Source organism: Diabrotica virgifera, chromosome 3, assembly GCF_917563875.1.
Source record: "Diabrotica virgifera virgifera chromosome 3, PGI_DIABVI_V3a".
Classification (NCBI taxonomy): domain Eukaryota; kingdom Metazoa; phylum Arthropoda; class Insecta; order Coleoptera; family Chrysomelidae; genus Diabrotica; species Diabrotica virgifera.
Window position 1 is genome coordinate 5,259,433 of NC_065445.1, and position 18,448 is coordinate 5,277,880.

Sequence of the window (18,448 nt, forward strand, 5' to 3'; positions counted from 1 at the left end):
TATGGCAATGTTAATATTACTGAATAGAGAATTGAACACCTCGCAAATGAGCTAGCACACGACCCTTATTCCCTATTTAAAAATAAGGCGTGTGGATGGGGTTGACAAATGACAGATGTCTGTACCGTAAAAATGTCACTCACGTCCTTAACTGTTGAAAAAACTGATCGATGAGGTGCAAAGAGGGTTGTGGAAAATCTGCTATACCTACCTTTTAGGCATAAAATATAAAATGGATTGATTATATCCAGTCACCAGAGATGAAAATGGTACTGAAACTCTAAAATTCATACGAAAAAGCTGAATTTTGCTGGGAAAATCAATTTTATGATATCAAGAAAGTTTGCTCCTTTTACTTCCGGACTTTCCTCTATACCCCCCATCGTGGGAGTGGGGGGAACGGAAAACATCCATTTACCAAGAATCTGTACGTCTTGCAAAAAAATGTTGCAAAAGAAATGTAAAAAAGAAATTTTTACCCCCGAGTCTATAAAAATTTCTTGTTTGGAATATTTTTTCACCTTTCCTCATTCGCATTTCCTCTGTTAGTACATTATTTCACGGTTTTTGCTGTAGATTTTAAAGAACCGCTTGGATTGACATGAAATTGGGCATACGCATAGTTAACATGTCAAAGAAGAAAGTGATATGGTGCTGATGTGTGTTTTTGCCCAGGGGGTGACTTTCACCCCATCTCGGGAGTGAAAAAATATATGTCCAAGATAAGTCCCGAAATGGATAAACTGACTAATTTTAAGCAACTTTTGTTCTATAGAGTTTTTTCACCAAATCAATATTTTTCGAGTTATTGGCAAGTGAATATGTTCATTTTTCAACAAAATAACTACGTTTTTAGACGGTTTTTCGCAAATAACTCACAACGTAAGCATTTTGTCGAAAAAAATATTCTTAGCAAAACTATAGATTATAAAAAAGTGAAAAAAATGGTGTATATATTAGGTCTCTATACCTAGCAAAAGCAGAGTTATAGCTAATGAAAAATAGGTTCATGTTCGAAAAATTCCAAATAGAATAATTCAATGTGAAATATCCAAATAATGAAGCATTCTTGGGGAAAACACATTACAACTTTTTTAAAGTGTTTAAAAAAGATTTATTTCAGTTTTTATAAAAAAAATTTTTAGCATCAAATGTAAGCAAGTTACACTCAAAATAAAGTTAGTCCCATTTGTTTTGACAAAAAAAATCAGGAAGATCACCCCCCCAATTAGCAACTTAAATGAAATTAATCGTTACCGCTTCACAAGTTACTTTACTTATGTTGTGTTTATTTGATCTGTAAGTTTCATCGATTCAAAGTGCTTATTATTGAAAAAATTTGGTTTTAAAGTAAAATTTTGAAAAATTTTAATTTTGAAAAAAATGCTTATTTTTAAAAATAACTTAAAAATTGTTAAAGATACCAAAAATCTTAAACAATAAGAAAAGTCGGCTTTACTTTTCTGAATATTTTGTATTTTTTTGTTTTTCTGTAAGATAAAAATTGGTTAAGATTCGGTGTTTCTAAATTTGCATACACTCGTGATAAGTGACTCGTTTAAGCCCTTTTAACTACATCTCTTTAAAAAATAAGGACTTTGAACCGATGAAACTTATAGATCATATGATAAATACATACGCGAGTAAAAAATTGTGAACTGGTAACAATTAAGTTCATTTGAAATGCTAATTAGGGGGTGATTTTCCAGATTTCTTACCAAAAAGAAAGGGACCAACTTTATTTTGAGCGTAACTTGTTTACTTTTGATGCTAAAAATTTTTTCTAAAAAACAAAAATAAGCATCTTTTAAACACTTTTAAAAAAGTTATAATGAGTTTTCCCCAAAAAGTGCTTCGTTTTTGGTTATGGCACGTTAAAATATTAGATTTGGAATTTGACGAATATGAACCTATTTTTCATTAGCTATAATTCTGCTTCTACTAGGTATAGTGACCTAATATATACACCATGTTTTTCACTTTTTTTACTTGCTATATTTTTGATAAGAATTTCTTTTTCGACCAAATACTTACTTGTCGAGTTATTTGCGAAAAACCGTCTGAAAACGTGGTTATTTTCTATAAAAATTAACATATTCACTCGCAAATAACTCGAAAAGTATTAACTTGGTGAAAAAACTTTATAGAACAAAAGTTGCTTAGAATTAGTCATTTTATCCAATTACGGACTATTTTGAACATATATTTTTCACCCCCAGAAGGGGGTGAAACTCACCCCTAGGGCAAAAGCACACATCGGCACAATATCACTTTTTTTCTTTGACTTGTTAGCTATGTCTATGCCAAATTGCATGTCAATCCAAGCGGTTCTTTAAAATTTAGAGGTTTTGCAATATTTTACCTTTAAAGAACGTATTATGTATGAAGAGGGGTTTTAGAGGAAAACCCGAGGGTAGTAGTGGCAAACTTTTTTGCATTTTTTGGGATCCCAAATTTGACATTCTCAGCAAATTCAGCTTGTTCTTGTCGTTTTTAGAGATCCAAACCCTTTGTAATATTAATAATACAAATAAATAAATACAGTAGTGCCACATGTTTTATTAATTGAAAATTGGAAATTTCACAATTTTATCAAATTAAAAAAGTTTACAACGAAAAACTCATTTCTAAAATCGCCAATTGGTTTATTTTTTATGGGAATTTAATTATAAAGCAATGCGCAGTTTTTATTCTATTTACACTTATAAACATTTTCTCCTACATACAAATAATTCGACTAATTTTATAGCTTAGAGGGATTTTTGGTATCACTTAAATTTGCCGCCAACGATTTCCAGAAAGTAAAGCCAGTTTTCGAAGAATTGACTGGGAAATCTTTTGATCCTGAAAACCATCAAAGCCAATACTAAATTTACAATCAAGATGCAGTAGAAATAAACAAACCAAGACACGTTAAATGCTACTAGGAGCACTCCCCAATCATAATTTATAATGTATAAATTTTGAAAATCATGATTTGGGATTTAAAATGTATATACATTGTAAATTATGATTTGGGAGTGCTCCTAGTAGCATTTAACGTGTCTTGGTTGGTTTATTTCTACTGCATCTTGATTGTAAATTTAGTATAGTAATATATCTTGTAAAAGTGACATAAATAATAAATCTCCTATTAAAATCCCAAAAAGCTCTATCAGTAACATATTTCAAGCTTAGAGGTATCAGACAGGGATCAGTGCTCACCCCTTTTTAGTTAAAATTGTATTCAATCACAAAATTGTATCGTTCAAAGGTGTATGATTCATTTTCAATAAAGAAATGGTAAAAATATTAAGTAGGTATAGGTATAGATCAAATTAAGAAACGAAGCAATGGAAGACACTAGATACGCATTCAAAAAATTAAGAGGGAGTGGAAACGCACAAAATATGGCAAATTGGTCACAAATCTATAAATAATGATTTACGATTTATTGACCTAAAACAAGCATTTGTAAAATGCAAAATAAGAAATCCAGCCTAAATAAAAAACAAAGATTAATATGACTATATTATCCTTATTCTTATTGATCAGAAAATGTCAGAAGCAACTTAAAATTTTGGTTAAATCAGTTTAAAACCCATTTTGAGTACTTATTGATGATCTCTACTTTAAACTTTTATATATCTTGAAGTGCATTAATCAGCTATTTTCTTTGATAACTCGTGAAGACACTATTTATATGAGCTCAACTAAATGACCATTTCAGTACTACTTTATGGAATGGAAAATTGTGGACGGCAAATTTAGAGACAGTAGATTTTTTTGAACGTAATTTATTACATAGTTATGTACATGTAGCGACTAAGCAGTACCATGTGAAGTGGTGAGTGGTACTGGTACGTCTTTCCACAAAATCAAAATATTTACACTAGCAATCCATCGTTTGAAAACTGGAACTTACTTTTTAGGTTTTTCGTTAAAAAAATTCTTTCAACTTGCTAAGAAGCGATTCAGCTGTCGGTTCAGTCGGATCAGTTGTCAGTTACAAATTAAGGTTTAAAATCTGTGTTTTTTCCATCATTCTGAGGTTGCCGAAGAATATTATATTATTTGATATCGTCTTATTGGCCCTTCGAACCGAACTTTGTAAAGGTTACTTAAGAATATTCTCATATTTATATGCTTATAGACTATTGCATTTTTATATTTGCAGACAAATAAACCTGTTTGGAAGTTAGAATTTCTGTGCTGTCTTCCAAGGTTCTTTTAACAGTTTCATCTAATTCAATAAGTAAGAACTCACAAAGTTTTCTATATATATTTTTGAATTTTTTATCTAAATGCTTAAATATTAGCAACACTGAATAATTTTCTCACGTTTTTAAATCCTATATTTCTTTACCAATATTCGTTTTTTTTTTCAATTTTCTTTTATGGCAGCACAAATAAAAGTAGGTATTGTTATGACGTTTCATAGGTGGACTGAAATACTGATATTACTTCATAAAAAGTAAGTTGCAGTTTTATCCATACAAATTTCTAGTATATACCAGTTAATATTAACTTAAGAATGAAGTTAATAATGAAAAAACACATAAAATCTAATATGGTGTACTGCGGGTGTTCATTCAAAGGTTAAATATCTATTAAAATTAAAGTTTTAATTAGAGTTAATCTATTAGAACCTGAAATTCAACAAATAACAATAATTTTTAATCTATACACTTTTTTTACACGCCTTTGATAACAAGGCTAATATCTATGAAATGGAGACAGTCACTGATGGTCAGGAAGATGGTAAAAGGAAACATTTTATTTTGAAAACGTACGATGCCTAGATAAATGAAAAAATAAGACAAAACAGAACAAAGGAGACTTAGAATTTTCCAAGGGAAGTCATTTAGGGAAGTTTCCAAGCACTCATATAAAGGAAAACTTTTCTTCTTCTTCTTCTTCTTCCTCTTTATAAGTAGTTCTGCTTCTTTTTTGGCGGATTGATACCTGTTTGGAAGGTTGTCAGTCTGTTTTTTGTGCAGTCGTGATTTAACTTCAACACGACCAATGAAACTGAAAGATGAAAAGACAAGGAGATATTGATGCCCAAAAATATACAATACACTTAGAATCAAAGAAACTGTTCCAATCTAAGAATGAATCGTGTAGGAAGGTAGTGTTAGAATTAGATGATGAGCAACAAGGAACAAAATAATCAACAGATCGATAAATAACATAAAATTGAATGAAAACCCATCCGAATATCCTAAAAATATGATGAGTTCGTTGGACACCTTAAAAAATGCGTTAGCATCAAACCTTCAGCAAATAAAAGAATTCTTAAAAGTGGTAAAGGATAAACAATTAAAAGGAAGAAGCAATACAAATGAAAAAAGTTGTTACAATAATAACAAACAAAAGTTTTTTCCAAAAGAGGGAACATGTAAACTACTTATTACAAAAAAGCACGAAGAGGAAAAGCACGAGGAATAAGGAAGAAAAATGTAACAGATATGTCGAGTGAGTAGTGATGTTGATTATAATTACTTTCGAGTAATCGTTACAAATCGTTACTTTTGTATTTTTACCATATTTCCAATGAAAAACATGGGGGGGGGGGGGGGGGGTAAAAATGAGACATTGAAGGTCTTTTTCGTCTTCTTTTCTTTTCTCAAAATATCATTTTAAGCGATTTTACAGTGATTTGGAATCTATTTAAACAAATTTGCATTTTTTATCGTAACTTATCAATTGAAAAAATAATGTTTTAATAGAAGGGAGTCCAAAATGTGATTATTAGGCATTATAAAAAGTTTTTTGTGTTAAAAGAAGTTGTTGATCAAACTTTAGCGTAGAAAACGTAAAAATACTGTTTTTTTCATTTTCCTCCATTTCCAAAATACATACTTCTATTTGGGTGAAAATTTGCCCACATATAGCCAAATACAGGACTTTAATGGTTAAAAGAATTTGTATAGTTTTACAATACGAGAAAAGTTACATGCAATAAAGAGTCAAAATTATATAGTACAGTCGGGTTAGCATTTGATCTTGCATGCCGAGCTACCCAAGCAAGATTCTATTTTTCTAATCTTAAGGGGGTCAATAGTAGTGTAAATTTAAAATCGCGAATAAAGGAGAACCGTTTTTGCTCAATATCTCCGGTATATTTAACTTTTCGACAACAAGTGTAACGACTGAAGTTGTGGAAAATATGATTTCCTATAATTTATTCTATTATAATTTTTTTTGAGCCGTCGATATTTTCTGAGTTATGGGGGAAAGAGTGACAGTTACAGCATAATTATTGAATTATCTCGTTTATTATTAGTTTTATAACAAAAATGTACCTATACAAAAATGGAGAGAATTAAATTTTATACAATTTTGATCTGTTTCATGTTTTTGCTAAAATCAATATTTCAGATAGTACGTATGCGGTAAAGGCGCGAGCATAAGCCCTGATTGATATGATAGCAGTGGTTTTTGTTCAATATCTCCGCAATTCTCAACTTTTCGACAAAAATGGTAGGAACTGAAATTGATCCAAATAAATTGTGTTTACAATAATTATTATAATTTTCTTAACCATTTTTTTCGTATGGTCGATATTTTCCGAATTAATTGTACTTACAGTAGACGCCTATATTTTTGACTCTCATATTATTCCACGTATTTTTTTTGTATTGTAAAACGATACAAATTCTTTTAATCACTTAAAGTCCTGTGTTTTGGCTATCTGTGGGCAAATTTTCAGTCAAATCGAAAGACATGTGTTTTGGGAATGGAGGAAAATGTAAACACGGTACTTTAACGTTTTCTACACTAAAATTTGATCAAAAACTTGTTTTTAATCAAAATAACTTGTTATGATGCATTATAATAACATTTTTGTGTCACTACTATTAAAATATTATTTTTTCCATTGATATTTTACAATAAAAAAATGCAAATTTGTTTAAATAAATACCAAATCCCTATAAAATTTTCGTGGACCCCCACTTGCAACTTGTGAACCCCCATTTTTATTTCACGCCAACATAGACCCCCGTTGAGTCCCTTGTGGACCCCTGGGGGTCCACCTGGACCACTATGGGAATCACTGATTTACAGTATTCGTTACTTTGATTACTTTGTTTACTTTTGTATTTGAGTACCGGTAATCATATCGAGAATCGCATTTCTCAGTATTTCGTATAAGATAAAAAAAAAGAAAAGAAAAAAAGAAAGTTTCGTCTTTTCTTTTTTCCTTTTTGAATAGTAGAATTAGTTCGCTTGTTCTCAATTCTTCCGGTATTTTATTGTGTTTTATGATTTTGTTAATTAATGTTCTTAATTGTTCTGTCATTGCTGCTCCACAATATTAGTAATCTCAAGTAATCTGTTTGCATCAATTAAGTGCCAAAAACAAACCCTCGAAACTCTGGATGACGTACCTTAGCAGTAAACCTGGGCACCCAGGTGCTTCGGAGGTCGGTTCTGATTGCATATTCGTGTTCAGTGACCCCAAATACCTCGAAATAAGAAAATCTGGCACTTAATATACTGATTTAATATGTTTATGCATTTTTCGATGCGTTTTATACACTTTAAAATGTAATAATGCATTTCTACCCATTTTTCTATTGCTGATTTTTTTTTCAGACATCATCCTAATCCTAAATACAATGCAAAAAGTTGCAAGTCTCTAGGTACTTACTATATTTAAAAATAGATTTATTCTTGTGTTTTTAGTGTTAAATGTCTAATAAAAACAATGCCATACCTACATGTAAAATTAAAGTTGATGATCATAGTCTAGAAATATTATCATTTCTACATTTTTTCCAGTCAATCTAAACTAGGTATTTTTTTTCTAGGCCTGATAAGAATAGTGTGTATTTATTATTAAAATCTAATGTGTTGCACTTTTATTTTCAAAAGAACAAACATGTGTGAATTATCTACATCGACAAATCGTATTTTATCGTATAGACATCTGTTTCTGGGTACATGCTTTGTTAAATGATTTACCTCCCTCTGTTTCAGCTACTTCTTAGCGCTCTGTAATCCTGTAAAATTTTCTATAGCCTTCGCCCTTCATAGATAAAATTTTAGTTGTACTGATACCGAACACTCGTGGCGTACCGGTCCGATTCAGATATTAACCGATTGTAGATCTCTCTCTTCAATCCTGACCCCCCGGAGGGAGTGTAGTGGTCGACGTGATGTCGTGTATTGTCCGTCTCCAAAGATCTCTGTCTCTGGTCATTTCTTTTAACTCATGCATAGGTCTTTTGCATATTCCCGTAATTTGATCGATCAAATTTGTTGGGGATCTTCCTCGTGATCTTCGGCCTTTCACCTTTCCTTGAATAATGAGTCTTTCCATGTTTTCTGTGTTGGCTCTCATAACATGTCCAAAGTATTTTAATTGTTGGAGATGGACTTTACTGGAGAGCCGTTGGCTAACTTTTAGCTCTCTTAAAATCGAATTATTTGTCCTATGGTCGGTCCAAGGAATTCGTAGCATTCGTTTCCAACAGAACATTTCAGTGGCGTCTATCTTTCTTCTTTCCGAATTTCTCAGGATCCAAGATTTCGCATCCGTAGGTCAGTTTTGGGAATATTAAGCAGTTGGTCAACCTCATCTTTAACGCTCTTGAAATTTGACAGTCCTTCCATATTGTGGTCATTTTTGCTGTGGCGACTTTTGCTAGATCACATCTACGTTTTATTTCCTCCTGTAGTGATCCTGTGTATGTGATTAGTGATCCCAGATATAAGTATGAGTTCACAACCTCAAACCGATCAATTGTGGTTATATGTGGATGATTGTTATGTAGTCTGTCCACTATCATGATCTTTGTCTTTGATATGTTTAATTGCAGACCAAATACTTGACTTTCGTCTTCAACCAGTCGTATAAGATCAATGAGCTCTGCTTGACTATTTGCATATCTGCAAAACGTAGGTTGTTTATTTTATGACCATTTATTGAGATGCCTTTTTCCCATCCTTCAAGTGCTCTTCTCATAATATTCTCTCCATATATATTGAATAATTGTGGCGATAGTATACATCCCTGTCTGACACCCCGTTCTGGATGAAATTCGTTTGAAAGTGTGTCAAACACTTTAACTTTAACTTTAACTTTAACTTGTAGATACAATACTCAAATAAGTACTCCCTCTGATACGATTGGTACGAAGTAATCAGAGTAATCAAAGTAACGATTTGCCTCTCTATATAGTAATCGTTACTTTCGGTATTCGTAAGTAACGAGTACTTTGTAACGAATAGTTACTTTTTCAACATCACTACGATTGAGTAGACGTAGTAAGTCCTGAAATAAAGAAAAGTATCTCATTTAGTATCTCTCGTTGGAACGTTGAAATGCAACAATACAACACTGGAGACCTTACGAAAGTAAACGACCGAGAGGAAGACCACAGATGAGATGGGTTGATGATATTAAAAGAGTAGCCGGAACAAATTAAAAATATGTTACTCAGGATAGAGACCGATGGAAGGAGTCGGGATAGGCCTATGTCCAAACGTGGACGATAGAAGGCTAAGAAGAAGATCTCATTTAGAAAGGGTATAGCATATCATCGAAGATATTTATGACAATCTTTACGTTCTCATATAAAAACCATATTCTCCTTACTGACATAATTATCGGTGTTGATTAAACATTTTTACGAACACCCAGCTATGACATATAAACACCTACCTTTCAGTTACTAGGTGGTAGTCCTGTTCATCAAAGTACAGATAAAAATTTGACGAATGTTTCGGAATTTGCCGAAAATTAGAGAAAACCGACAACAACGCGGCTCTAACGGTTTGGCTAACATAGTTGTCAAACTTCATAATATTTCTAAATATTTCCGAAAACGAGATTCGAATCTATAATGAACATATTTTAGTAAATAGGTAAACAAAAATGACTAACAAATAAAAAACTAAGTAGCTATTTCATTAGAACCGAGTTGTTGGTCGATTTTCTACGCTTGAATTTCCAATTGAAGCCAAGTAGTACCTATCGCTTATATTAAAAGAAAAGAATATACCTACGTAGAAGGAAGATTTCTATGAGAACTAAATAATCTCTAAGCAACTACTATTTAGGTTTATTAGTTTCAGTCTTAAAATATTATTGGTAGTTGAAGGAAGTAGGTAACAGTTGTAAAGCTACACAAAATAGTTGTTAAGAGCTAAACTGTAGCTAAGATCGGGACAAAAAAGTACTTGATAGTCTTCTTCTTCTTTTTCTTCGTCAAACATTTTTCATCAATTCCTGAGTGTAGATCACTCAAAATTGCTTTTATCTTTCTCTATGTTGTGCTAAACTATTCCACTGCTTGCCTGTCACTGCTTTTATGTCATCTACCCATCACTTTTGAGGTTGTCCCATGCTTCTTGTAATCCTTCTTGGTCTCAATTCTAGAATTCTCCGTGTCCACCTGTTATCACCATATCTGGCTATATGATAGGCCCAGAGCCATTTCATTCGTCATATCTCGGTGTATCTGATCTTATCTCTCAGTGGTTGCTCAAGCATGACTCGTTCCATTGCCATTTACATCGTTTATAGTTTTTTAGAAGATTTTCTGGTAAGGGCTACGGTCTCCAAGCTGAAGGTACAAACTGGTAGTATGCATGTGTTGTAATAGACCTTTTTCTTTACACCCTGCTCTATGCCATAGCGTATTGATATAATAAAGTTATTACATATTATTATTAACTGATTATTTTTTTACAATTTTATCTTTCGTTTGTAGTGGTGAGTAAGCAATTAACTCTGAAACATTTCAAATACTTTTTGTGTCCAATGGATCTCATTCTGTCTACTTATAGAAGATATTTTGAAGTACGACTATTTTTCTTCTATACAAATTCAATTTTTGTTTTCGATGTTTTCTAATTAAATTATAAAAATCGTTATTACTAAACGGAAGATAGAATAACTATAACATTGACTATAAAATTCTACGATTTTTTTTATAAACTGAAATAGTCCATGTGGTGAGACCGCTCCCGTCTGAAAAAATTTCTGATTCGGTTTCTTTGTGGATTCCCATTAAAAATGTCCCCTTTAAACAAATCTGAAGGGTGCCGGGCGCAATTTTTGGGCAGAAATTGTTTAAACAATTTTTTTTAAACAAATACAAAAGATCACTTTTTTTGCCCTGGAACATATATTTCTAGGTTATTTGGGTTATTCTAAACAAGAAAGGCCTTATAATTTTTATTAAAAATTGATAGTTTTCGAGTTATAGGCGATTTAAAATCTGAAAAAGGCGAAAATACGCATTTTCGAGGCTTAAAAACTCATACTTAAATTAGTATTTTTGAGGTTACCAGATGCTTATATATTGAAGATTAAACATTCAGCTTCAAGATTCTGATGAGTGATCTCGTCTAACCTTAATTTATACCGTTGTTTTTAATTGTTAAATATGCGTGTTTATCCGATTTTTTGCCGGTGCGGCGCGCTCTATTTCCAAAATCTCCTATCTTCCTCCGAAAACTATTTTTCATAGATTTTTTGGGATATTCTAAATAAAATAAGTTTTCTGACATTTTTTTCAAAAGTTAATAGTTTTAAGTTATAAGCGATTTAAAATCAGAAAAATGCCAAAAAACGCGTTTTTGGATTTTAAATCGCTTATAACTTTAAAACTTTTAACTTTTGAGAAAAATGTCAAGAAACTTATCTTATTTAGATCGTCCCAAAGAATCTAGAAAAAATATTTTTCGGAGGAAAATTGGAGATTTTTGAAATAGAGCGCGCCGCACCGGCCAAAAAATCGGATGGACATGCATATTTAACAATTAAAAAACAACGGTTTAAATTAAGGTTAGAAGCAATCACTCTACAGAATTTTAAAGCTGAATGTTTAAACTTAAAGTATCTGGAAACCTCAAAAATACTAATTTAAATATGAATTTTTAGGGCTCGAAAATGCGCATTTGAGCATTTTTCATACTTTAAATCGCCTATAACTCTAAAACTATCAATTTTTGAGAAAATTTACAAGATAACTTTCTTGTTTAGAATGACCCACAAAACAATATATGTTCCGGAACAAAAAAACGTAATCTTTTGTATTTGTTTAAACAATTTCTGCCCAAAAATTCGGCCCGGCATCCTTCATATTTGTTTAAAGAGGACATTTTTGAATAGGTATCCACAAAGAAACCAAATCAGACATTTTTCCAGACGGGAGCGGTCTCACCACATGGACTAAAAGCGATCTTTGTACTTTCGATAAAAACAAGCTGTCAATTGTCACTGTCACTGTCAAGTGTCAATTTAAATTTCTATAGAAATTAGCAGCTTACCAAATTTAAACCGAAAAGGCCAAATTACCAAAGTTTCTTTAGAAGGTTTACCAACTGTTACGACTGCATACAACAATCTCCCAACCGTAATTATTATAGAAAATAGGAAAGTCATAGATACAGAATACATTATTAAAAATAATAATATACACTAATTTAAATCTGTAACTTTCCTTATTAGAGCCTTTCTCTGTTAACATCCTAAATTTCTGCCTTCCACAATTTACAAGGCATAAAGACGACGAATATAGAAAACGGAAAGGATTCTACAATATGCAATCACATTCCGTTTTCATTCGTCTAGGAAAAGGTACAAGTGAATTAAAAGACAATTTATGTTTCATTTTGATTCAAAGGCAAGGCATAATCTACAGACAGCGCTGTTTCTGTTATGAACTTTATCAGTGCAAATGCTTGCCCCATCTGCATCAAAACGAAACGAAATTGTCTTTTTAATTTAATTCGAAATTATTGTTGGCCCATATCTTGACAGTTATTGTTCTCCACTCTTCACTGTCTTTAGATTTCCTCTTCAATTTCTAACACATTTCTCATTAAGGTCCTTTTTTGCGGCATCTAACCATTTCCTTCTTGGTCCACCTACTCCTTTTTTTGTCAACCATATCTGTATTTACTAATATTTTTGGTATTGTTTCTTCTTTTAAAAATTTCAAATTCGGTTGAGAGAGCGTTGATGTGACAGCCTTTTATCGAAACTACAAGATTTTTCAGATTGTAAAGAATACTTTTTTAACAATCATTAGATAAATCTCTTAATTGTCTATAAATGTAAAAATGTAAAACTCTATTCTTTTCTTTTAATTAAACATTAAAAAGATAACAAAGTGTTCGCTTACTACAATAATATTAAAAAAAAACAAATTTTTCGTACTGTTCACCTAATTATATTAATTTTTTCGTTAAATACACAATTTTAACATTTTTGACAGCTAGACACTCGTATTTTACCGTGATAATAAAATAATGGTGTTTCCAGAGGCTTATTATTATTGAATTACAATTACTTGGTGAAACACCAGTGTCCATTTATTGAACCTTTAACAACTGATTATATTTTTTTCAACCAACTTGCCTAATCGTCTATTTCAATCCAACCTATAGATTAAATTACTTTAATATTGATTTTTTGTATTGGTGTGTTGTATTCAATAATTGTAGGTTTTCTGTATATGCCAATTATTCGAACTGGAAAAGATTAAATTTTTTGTCAATTTGCGGTTGATACAGACTATTTAGTTTTTGATTAGATATAATACACTGAAAGAAGCGCTAAAATCGGCAACATTGCTGTATACTATAATAATTGTATTTTAATTGTTAAAGATATTCAAATTTTATATATTCGTTTCGATAGTAACAGTATGTTATTAAAATCACTATAAATTTTTCTTTTTTCTCGATTATTAGTTTTTGTTGCATATTCTATAAATTATTCTAATCACTGAATATACAGGTTGTAACAAAAATACAGGTCATAAATCAAATCACATATTCTGGGACCAAAAATAGTTCAATTGAACCTAACTCACCTTATTCCACATGAGCACACAAAAAAAGTTACAGCTCTTTGAAGTTACAAGATAAAAATCAATTTTTTCCGATATATCGAAAACTATTAAAGATTTTTTAATGAAAATAGACACATGCCATTCTTATGACAGGAACATTTTAAAAATAAATTACAGTTAAATTTGTGCATCCCATAAAAATTTTATGGGGTTTTGTTCCCTTAAACCCCCCCAAACTATTTTGTAGGTTCCAATTAAATTATTATTGTGGTATGAGTTTGTTCAACAGTAATTGGTTTGAGTTCAATTAGTGCGGTCGTAAATATTATTAAATTTATCTGACCTGGCCCATTGTTAAGACCCACCCGGAGCGATAAGCCACCGAGGTAGACAGAGTTGGTCTTTTGCAATTAACTCTGACTCTAGACGGTACTCCCATAATAAAGCCTGAAATAAATTTTACCTGAAACCGAGCCTTTTATACTATTATCGGTTAATCCGGGCTGTTTATAGTGGTAACTAATTGAACTTAACCATTTACTGTTTAACATATCATACCATTAGTTAAACACAATGTTTTTAAAACGTTTTTACGTCCTAGTACTTTTTGGAAAAGCTAGTTTTTATCGAGATATTTTGAATATTTGTCAAACCCACCACATATTTGTATACTGTTATGTACGATTGTAGAGACCTGGTAATAATATGAAATTTTTAAAGTTATACTTCTTTACCGGCGATATGAGGGTGAATTTTTATATGTTAAAACCTATGATCCCGGCGCATGCGCATTATAACTTTGTTCTGATTGGATGTTCAAATGACATGTCAAAAATTATTCAATATGGCGGCTGTGGCACAGCTGTACGTAGTTTGATTATTTATGGTTGTTGCGTTTTGAAATTTGTGGGAAAAGAAACAAAGTTAGTTAATAATTATACTGCCTTTTTAAATAGTTTTCATATACCTATATTTTTGGACTTTTGGACTATTTTGGACAAGGAAAACTCATTCTAATTTGGTAAGTAGTTTTTATTATAATCATATTGTAATTATACATTTGGATTAGGTTGGAATACATACATTTATTTTCTCAAGAATGGGGATTTTAGAGAGAAATCCCAAATTAGGTCCGATTTTTATTTTTAAATTATGATTTTTTGGCGTAGATTTGTTTATCTAGTAGGTATGTAATGCTTTGATTTACATACTTAATTTGATTACCAACAAAAGTTCTACCAATCTTCATCTAATATATTGTTTTCTTACTGTTTTGTTATATTTTAATATTTTCTTCCACAAAATTTAAACTACATAATTTAATTATATTCAAAACAACTGTCAAACAGTAAAACGTTCAGTTACCCTATTTTTCCACATGACGAATAATGTGGAATTGGACGAGTGAGTCTAGGCTTCGATTACGAATCAAAGCGCCGCGAAGTTCACGGGTTCGATTCCCGATGCAGTTTTTATTTTTTTTATTTTTTTATGCATTTTATGATTGTAAGTATATTTGTTATATATTTTTTTTTTCAGAAAATGCGTATTTAAAATTTTTGCCAACAATTAATATCGTTCAGAAATAATTTTTTCTTTGTGGCATTTTTCAATGTGTTTGTGTGCGTTTTATTCTTTTATTTTTTAAATTTTTGGTATTGTCTTAAAAATCACATAATATGTAGTAGAAGTATAACTTCTTACGTGCGTACACACACATTCTTTTTTTTTATAAATTACAGTTTGAGATAATATTTTGAACCAATTAGAAAAGAAGCCACATCTCGATAAAAGGTGCCTCATCGGAAAAATACTAAGAGGCAAAACAGTTTTAAAAACATCCTGTTTAACTAATGGTACGGCAATAATAGTTTAATTGGAACGTACACAAACATTTGGGGGGTTTAAAGGCACAGAACCCCCATAAAATTTTTATGTAAACATATTAAAAAAGACGCCGCATTTCGATTAAAACTGGTTTATCGAAAAATATTAAGAGGCAAAAAAGTTTTAAAAACATTGTGATTAATGAATGGTACCACAATAATAATTTATTTATTTTTAAAATGTTTCGGCCATAACAATGCCACGTGTCCATTCTAATTAAAAAATCTCTAATAGTTTTCGATATATCGGAAAAAATCGATTTTTATCGTGTAACTTCAAAGGGCTGTAACTTTTTTTGTGTGCATATTTGTACTAAGGTAAGTTACGTTCAATCGAACTATTTTTGGTCCAAGAATATGTGATTTAATTTATGACCTGTATTTTTGTTACACCCTGTATAGTTAGTGAAAAAATATTGCTATTAATTAAATTATTGAATAATTTAAGCGATTATGCAAAGATCGACTGTCCAAGAATATTCAAAAACTAAACAAAATTGCCATCTCTATTTTGATTGTGAAATTGATACTCCGCCGTCGACAACTAATACAACTATAGGCAATACACTTGATGATGTTTACCTCTAGCGCACATTGTTGCCATTTAAAGGGTGTATATCTAATTTAAATCCAAACAGTCTGTATATCAAGAATATTTACACGGCTATAGGATAGTTCAGCGAGTGGAACTCATCGACGAGCGGTTTACACGTGGCTAGTTCATCCTAGTAGGCCACCTAGTAGGCCTACAGTCTCAAAAAAGATTCAAGAATAAAGACTGCAATGGTTTAATGACGTCAGACGTACAAATGATAACTATACCTCGTCCAATTTACTTACCGTTGCACGTCATCCGCGCCATAGCCTGTGACACGATACCAACACGAAATATTTAGGCGGTGGGTGTGTTCTTTTTTAGAATTAGAATGATTCTAAAGGGGAACACACCTACCGCCTAGATATTTCGTGTTGGTATCGTGTCACAGGCTATAGCGCGGATGACGTGCAACGGTAAATAAATTGGACGAGGTATATGTGGGATGAAGGATAAAGCTGTTAGAAGTTCATGGGATGACAGATAGAGGAAAATCGAGGAGAAAATGAAGAACTGAGGCAGAGAAATTGACAGAAAGGTTTAGGTGAAGAAGATACGAGGGAAAGAAATAGTTGGCGAAGAATAGTCTTGTTCTTCTTAAGATGCCGAGACCGCTTGTCCATCGTTGGCTCCCATGTTGCCCAGCATATTAACAATCATTGTCTTATTTACAGCCGCACGAAATAGTTCAGTGCTAGTTTTCCCAAACCATTGGCGTAGCTTTTTAAGCCAAGAAGTTGTACGACAGCCCACACTTCTTTTTCCCATTGTTTTATCTTGCATGACAAGGTGAAGTATGACCAAAGTATTCCATTTTACGCCTTTTAACCGTGTTCACTACTTCACAACTTTTATTCAAACGTTGCAAAACCCTTTCGTTTGTGACTCTTTCTACCCAACTGATCTTCAGAATACGGCGGTAGACCCAAATCTCAAATGCTTCTAGGTTTTTTAAAAGCGATTCTGTCAGGGTCCATGCTTCAACCCCGTAAAGTAGTACTGGGAATATATAACATCGAATTATTCCTATGCGAAGTTCTAAATAATTTAGAATTATTGTGATCATGACTGCACAGGATTTTCTTAAGTTTCATAAAACTTGTTCTTGCTTTGGCAATTCTACTTTTTATTTCTGTACTAGGGTTCCAGCTTTCATTAATATGAATACCCAGATATACAAGATAAGCGTTCAATTGAGTCATTACCAATTGTTACGTTATATTTACGACTGCCTGTTTACTAGTAACCATAAACTTTGTTTTTCTTGCGTTGAGTTTGAGTCCATATATCGCGTAGAACGCCACCATTCGGTTCAATAACGCTTTAAGATGTTCAATTGATCCTTTCATTAACAAGGTGTCATCTGCGTATTTGATATTGTTCATAAGCACACCATTAATGAGTATGCCCACTTTTGCGTTTTCCAACACTTCATTTAAGATTGTTTCAGCGTAAAAATTAAACAACATTGGTGACAATATACAGCCAGTCGAACTCCAGGAACTACTGCAAAAACTGCAGGAGAATAATAAGAAACAGTGAAGCTTTAGAACGTAAAAGTTAAGGAAGAAGAAAAACCTGTAGGTGTAAGATTTTTACGTGAAATCGATTATTCTTTCACAGAACTGCAAAACAAAGCTTGTTCACAACTGTGAATTCAATCGAAACAATGATTTAATTAGCTATTGAAGGAACTTTTTCAAAATAACATATAACCAAATAATCCCCAGTGTAAAATTCAGTGTAAACCAGTGTAAATTTAAATATCTCTTTAAAAAATTGAGTAGTGTTGAATTTCGCACTCGGTGAATTGTTCTCTATGAACTTGTAGTCTGTGAATTGCATTCGGTGAACTTCCAGGTAATCTAAACACAACACACATAGAAAATACTACTGAAAAAGTTAAGGAGAAACACGTTTTAATAACTAGATCACAGTTACCATCAATTTGATAATGAATTTTGTGCTAAATACTAACTAATTTATGTCGACGACACTATTTTGATGTATTGGTGAGATCTGGTGTATTTTTCTATATTCCTTTTACATCTTCATTTCAATTTTCTTTCTCCGATTGAGGTACATATTATTTTGCTTTGTATTTGATCTGTTTCTTTAGGAAATTTATATAATTAACTGAACCGAAAAAAGGACCTTATTGCCATCGTATC

General features: G+C 31.8%; 1 protein-coding gene across 5 annotated transcripts in view; it reads right to left on the reverse strand.

Annotated features, from left to right (window-relative positions):
• LOC114326607 (neuronal synaptobrevin) overlaps positions 1-18,448 on the reverse strand; it is a 76,482-nt gene that overhangs the window by 22,175 nt on the left and 35,859 nt on the right. For 2 of the 5 annotated variants that reach the window (XR_003651868.2, XM_028275028.2), the window contains exon 6: positions 2,536-13,473. The exons of the other annotated variants lie outside the window; for them this stretch is intronic. The gene's annotated coding sequence lies outside the window, so the exon portion shown is untranslated. Of the gene's footprint in view, positions 1-2,535; positions 13,474-18,448 lie in introns of those variants that run through there. 5 annotated transcript variants of the gene reach the window in all.